This window comes from Sciurus carolinensis, chromosome 16 (assembly GCF_902686445.1).
Source record: "Sciurus carolinensis chromosome 16, mSciCar1.2, whole genome shotgun sequence".
Lineage (NCBI taxonomy): Eukaryota > Metazoa > Chordata > Mammalia > Rodentia > Sciuridae > Sciurus > Sciurus carolinensis.
The window spans coordinates 25,678,154-25,685,066 of record NC_062228.1 but is presented as its reverse complement, the minus strand read 5'-3'; positions in this window follow the sequence as shown (position 1 = coordinate 25,685,066).

Genomic DNA, 6,913 nt, shown 5'->3' with positions numbered 1-6,913 from the left:
GCCCTTCCCCATTTAATTTTTTCTGTGTGGCTCCCTATGTTGTCTGTATGAAATCTAGATCTCTACATAGGGCTACATGGCAAGTTCTTCCAGCCGTAATTTACTGTCTCAGATTCACATTCTCTCTCACAGGACCTTGACTTATCCTCCCATAGGCAGTGACTTGGAATTCCACCACTGTATGAGTTTGCTTGGGTTTCTGTAGCACATCACCACAAATTGGGTGGTTTAAAACCAAAATTTATTCTAGAGACCAGAAGTCCAAACTAAAGATGTTGGAAAGTTTTGTGCTTTCTGAAGTCTTAGGGAACATCTGTTCTCTCCCAGGGGCACTCTACTGCTGAGCTACATCCCTAGCACCTTTTTCTTGAGACAGGGTCTAAGTTGCTAAGGGTGGCTTGGAACTTGTGATCCTCCTGCCTTAGCCTTCTAAATCTGTGGGATTATCGGTGTGCATCACTGTACCCAACTTAAACCTTGATATTCTTTTGCTTATAGATGCATCCCTCTGACCACTACTCTGACACCACATGTCTTCTCCCTATCTTATCTCTGACTCTTCAAATGACACCAGTCATACCAAGTTAGAGTACACTTTAATGGCCTCATTTTAACTTTGATTACATCTGCAAAGACCCTATTTCCAAATAAATCACATTAGCAGGTATCCTGAGTTAGAACTTAAACATTTATTTTTTTAAGGGACACAGTTCAACATAACAACCATTATCCCCGGACCCAACAATTATACTTCCAAGTGTACACCCTAAATACCTCACACATTTATAAGGATGTCAGTGAAGTATTGCTTATAAGAAGGAACCTAGTAGCTCATCATTGGGGTAATAGATGTGTAATCTGTTGTAGTCATGTGATGGGACATTGTAGACCTATTGACATGAATGAACCCTTTAGGTTTCAAAATGGATAGACTTGCTGGACACAGTGGTGCATGCCTGTAATCCCAGCAATGTGGTTGACTGAGACAGGAAGATTGCAAGATCAAGGCCGGCCTCAGCAACTTAGTGAGACCCTTCTTAAAATATAAATATAAAAGGAATAGGGGGCGTAACTCAGTGATAGAGTACCCCTGGGTTAAATGTCCAGTAACGCGTGTGTGCGTACGCACACACACACACATACATACTTAAACAGAGAAGATTAATATTTGTCATCATTTGGGGAATGGGTATTTGATATACTGGACCCTGTACTTTTCTGCATACATACACACACACACACACACACACACACACACACACATATATATATATATACACACACACACATATTTTATATATGAATACATGTATGTATACAATTATATTCACATACGCACACACATATACAAAGAGTTTTGAATTATTGGTATGGAAAGGGAATTGGACAGGGCAGGAATGCAGTCCTCAAATTGGAAGCTTGAATCTTGCATTTCAGCTTTAGGTCCTGATCTTTCACTCAGTAGCTTCAGATCCTTTAAGCCATACACCCACCCCTGGAGTCTCAGGAGCTTCTGGTAGCCACCCCAACCCTCAGACTCCACCAGGACATATCTACGTGTCTGCATTTTGCAATATGGAGTAAGTGTTTATCTTTTGAGTTTTATTTTTTGCTGTTGTTTTAAATCAATTTTAATAAAATAATGCACAAGTCTCTGGGTTCGGCGGTCTGAATGACCTTTGAGTTTGGACATATGTAGCACCAGGTTCCAGCACTTAGAACTTACTAGACACGGTGCTCTCTGCTGTGTCTGGAGCTTATCCAGGCCTCTCTCATTTCCTGCTGGCCTCCAGACAAGCCCAGATAAGCATTTCCAGGATGAGCTCAGAAAGGGCTGTCCAGGGCTCTGGGTGGACATACATGTATTTCGCTCTCCTGGAAGAGAGGAGGTGGGGACGTCCCATAGTGAGGATCACATAGTCCTGAGTCACAGAGCAGCCCTCCTTTACCACACTCACCTTCTTCATCATTTGTATTACTCTAAAATTACTCTGATCACAACTGGATATTCTGCTGGGGTTATGAAAGTTGCCTGGACCCCAGCTACCTGCTCACCAGGGTCAACAGAGACAAAGCTCTGCCAGAGAAACGACTCCTCTCAATCCAAAGCCCCACCTTCCCACTTGCAGAGTTATCCTGACTTGGGGAAAGGAGACCTGGCATTTAACTCTCTGCAGTGACTCCCCTCCCCACAACCCCATCCACCCACTCCTGATGAGTGACTGGGCCAGTGAGTGCTTCAGTGGACAGGAGGTGGGGGATGGGGTGTGTGTGGCAGGGCATCTGAGCAGCTCCACACAGCATGTACTATCTAAATGTGCAAATTGTGTAAGGAGAGTATGTGTGAGGTGCCCATGTAGCGCTGTGTGTGTGTGTGTGTGTGTGTGTGTGTGTGTGTGTAACTGTGTATGGCCTGTGGAGGGCATGGATGTGTACTTGGGTGACTGTTGGAGTGTGACCTTTCTTTTTCACATTTGTGTACACATGAATCAGTGAGTACTGTGTGTCTCTGTGCAGATGTCTGCGCCAACGTGTTCCGTGTGGAAGGGGTGGGGTTGGATGTGTGCCAGTTTCTAAACCTGTCAGGAGAGAGTCCCTTTGTGCTTCTGTTCCTGACGAGGATGGAGGAGGCTGGACTGAGCCAGCGGGTGGGAAGGTGTGGGATGGGGTGGGGAGGGTGTAGTGTTGCCTCAGTGGCTTTGGGTGGGAAGGGGCTTGTGCTAGTGGTGAGGATCACTCTAATTTGGAGAAGTAGAACTTTCTTTTGACCAGGGCCTTTTGTTTCCTCATGTAATAGTTTGAATGTTCCCTCAAAACTCATGTGGAAAATTTAAAAAGATCTTTATTGTGCATTATAGTGATACATAATAGGGGTGTTTGTTGATATGTATTTGTACATGCACACATATTAACAATATAATTTGGTCAGTTTTGTTCCCTAGTACCTCCCCTTTCTCTTCTTTCCCACCTCCTCCTTGTCTCCTGTTCTACTGGCCCTTCTGTTTTCATGAGACCTCCCCTGAAAGAGAGAGGGGAGAGGGGAGAGGGGAGAGGGGGGAGAGGGGAGAGGGGAGAGGGGAGAGGGGGGAGGGGGGAGGGGGGAGGGGGGGAGGGGAGAGGGGAGAGGGGAGAGGGGAGAGGGGAGAGCAAATAGCAGGGCAATTACCCTTAAATAGTGAAAGCCCATGGACCAACTAGACCTATGACTAACAAGAAAGTTAACAATCTAGATAACAAAATGTTGTGTAGGGAGGGGGCAGAATCAGGGGAGAAATGGCTGCAGCCTTGCTCCTTACATCCCTCACTTTTTTTTTCCTTTCTCCTCTCTAGCTTCCATGTGAACGAAAATATATGACCCTTGCCCTTCTGAATTTGTTTCATTTTACATAATGCACTACAGTAATTCATTTTTCTGCAAATGACATAATTTCATTTTTCTTTATGACTGAATAAAACTCCATTGCGTACATATACCACGTTCTCTTTATCCATTCCTCTGCTGACGGACTCCTAGGCTGGTTCCATAGTTTGACTATTGTGAATTGTGCTGCTATAAACATGGGTATGCATGTGTCACTCCAGTTTGATGACTAATTCTTCAGGGTAAATACCGAGGAGTGGCATAGCTGGGTCATATGGTGGTTCCATTTCTAAGCTTTTGAGGAACCCCCATGCTGATTTCCATAGTGGTTGTACTAATTTAAAATCCCATCAGCAGTGTAAAAGTGCTCCTTCCCTGCCACATTCTCTCCAGCATTATTATTTTTATACTCGATGGTTGCCATTCTAAGTGGTGTGAGATGAAATCTCAGTGTAGTTTTGATTTTCATATTGAAATTTAATTGCCATTAAAACAGTAGTAAGAGGTGGGATCTTTCAGACACAGTTAGGTCCTGGGGACATTCATTAATGCCAAAGGAGTGAATTAGTTATGCGTGGGGGGGGTATAAATTCCTGATAAAAGGAATGTGTTCAGCACGATTCTCTGCCTGTTTCCTGTATGCTCACTAGCCTGTCCGCCATGTTACCATGCAGCACGAAGGCCCTCACCAGATTTCAGCACCATATTCTTGGACTTCTCAGCCTCCAGAACCAAGACAAACTTATGGTTTATAAATTAACCAATCTGTGCTATTCTGTTATAGCAGCAGAAAATACGCTAAGACACCCCACAGCCCTTGTCTTCTGTACCAGCCTGCCCCAGGGGAAAGGCAAAGTCTCTAAAGAAGAGCTAAGGGTGTTGGGGCAGCCTTGCTTCACTATAGGAGTCTCAGTTCAGGATGAGCTGGGAGGGGGAGTTTCTGGGAACTCCATCCCTCCTCAGGGTGGGAGAGCATCCATCTCCTGAGCCCCCATAGAACATACTGGTCCCTGGCAGTGGCCCATTTGGAGACCTCTCCCATTGACCCACAGAGAATCTCCAAACACTTCTCTGTGTATGTGAAATTGTTCAGAAAAAATACACCCACCCACCCCACCTGATAATTATAAGGAATTTGATAATTTTCTTCAAAGAGAGAATCTGACTATGTTGCCCAGGCTGGCTTTGAATTTGTGGGTTCAAGCAATGCTCCTGCCTCAGCCTCCTGAATAGCTGGGACTGCAGGTGCACGCCATTGTATTTCACTTAATAAACGATTGAAAAAATAATAATGGTGTCCTTCTGTGGCTCTTTGTGGTGCACCTCTTGGGTATGTCTCCATTTCTCTCTGTTTTGCCTCCCATTCAGACTTTTTACTAGAAATACTCCAGGGCCTCTCTTGGTTAAGGTCATGATAACAGGAGCTGCAGGTGCTGGACTAACCCTGGGCTCATGCCTGCTGCCTGTACGGACAGGCAGCAGAGCAGCAAACGGGCTGATGAGTGCCTGTGTGTGCCCCGTTCTGTGCCAGGGGCTGTGGGGCAGGTAGAGGCCAGACACAGCTTTGAAGTGCTCATTGCAGAGTTTCTGGGAGCCTGGAGTGGAGATTGCTTCTCACAGGGGAACCCAGAGAGGTGGCATGGAAGGGACAGCATATGAGCAGGGACTTGAAGGAGGAGGAGCTGTGCTTCACAGCCCTAATGTCTGGGAAGTGGGGGTTGGACGCTGCCATCCCCCATCACATTGTGTGAGTGCAGGCCCCAGAGGGTGAAGTGACTTACCCAGAGTCACACAGAGCATCTGTTGGCCAGCCTTTCAGAGAGTTGGCCCATTGCCTTTGTCAACCATTTCTGCTGGCTCTGGCTGACTATGCTGGACCCACCCTGCCCTGCCTGTGGGGGTGAGGATCAGGCCCCAGAGCCAGCCAGGGGCCTGACTGTATTTCACTCACAGATCTCAAATAAGTCCCCCTCTGTATCCCAAGAAACTGACTCACTCATTGTTGAATCATTTCTGATGTATTTACCCATTTCTTTGAGCAAGACATTTGATCCGTTTGATCCTTGATCCGTGTCCCACCTCGCATATTCCCCAGTCAACTCTAGAACATATCTGGAATAATAATAATACACATTTATTCATTCGTGCCTTCCTCACAGCGATGCTATGAAGTTGGTGCCCAAGGTCCACAGCCAGGGTGGGGTAGAGCAGGGATTCAGTCCCCAGCTGTCCCCTTCCGACCCCAGGAAGAGGAAGCTGCCTGCCTGCCTGCCCACCTGGCCACCAACATCAGTGCTTTCTGGGGCCATAACCAAAGCCCCTCACTGATTCTGTGACTCCAGTCTTGCCCCTCCAGGACATTCCCCATAGGGCTTCCAACCAGATCCTTCTAAAACACACAGTCCATCATGCCTCGTCCTTGCTTAAACCCTTCAGAGGCTCCTTAGCGTCTTCAGCTCTGAGCACAGTGTCCTCCATACAGTTCCTGAGGAGGCCTTGCAAGATCTGCCCACTGAAAGAGAAGCAGGGGCTGGCTGGCCCCCTGCCCATGGCAGACAATGCCAATCATTCACCCACATGCATGGGGTCCCTTAGATGCCTCAGTTCCTTGTTCACTCAGCCAACCCTATGCGCCTAAAGCATCAGTAGCCACCCTAGGGGATGTTGCAAAAGAGGGAGATCATTAAAGAATATGTTGCATCTCCCACAAGTCTGTGGGAACTCTAATTTGGGATTTTCTAAGCACAGTGGCAAATGGCAGGAACACTGGCAGAGGAGTTTAGAACAGACACGCCCAACCTCGAATGCAAGAAAAACCACCCAAAGAACACTTGAGCTGAGTCTAGAAGAATGAGGAAAGGTTTATTTGTGAGGTGTGTGTGGTGGGGGAGACTTGAGCAGAAGGACCGACTCTCGTCAAAGCTGGAAGGCATTGGTGGGTGAGGTACAAAGTCCAGGTGCCCCCAGATGGTACAAGGTAGAATGGAGAGCAGAGAGAGATAGGCAACCTGGTGAAATTTTCATGGTGGGGTATCAGCCCCTTTTCACTGAGAGGAAACTGAGGCACAAAGAAGTCACATGATTGGCTCAAGGTCACAGATGAGTAAAGTCAGAGTCAACCTGAGGTGCAACTCAAGTCTTGGGTGTTCCTATTCCGGCAAGTGTGTGGCATGAGGCTCTGCTGGGGAGAGATTGCCTGTGCTCAACAGTTGAAAGGATTTGAGGTTCCCAAAGGCCTCCTGAGCACAACGTGGATAAACAAACCAGCACCATATACAAGTTCCCCCAAGTAAGTTATGTTTTAATCATGCTGAGCACCTGACAGAGCCATGAAGGTAAGAACACATTTTAACCTCAAAACAGAAGCTATTCTAGTATCATTTTTATTTCTTTCCAGTACTGGGTGTGGAACCCAGTGTTACTATACCACAGAGCTATATCCCTGACCATCTGCCTCCTGAGTCACTGGAATTAAGGCCTCTGCCATCACACCCATTATTCTCCTGTCTTAGTCAAAGCCATTGTGTCTGGCCTCACTTCCGGACCCAGGTC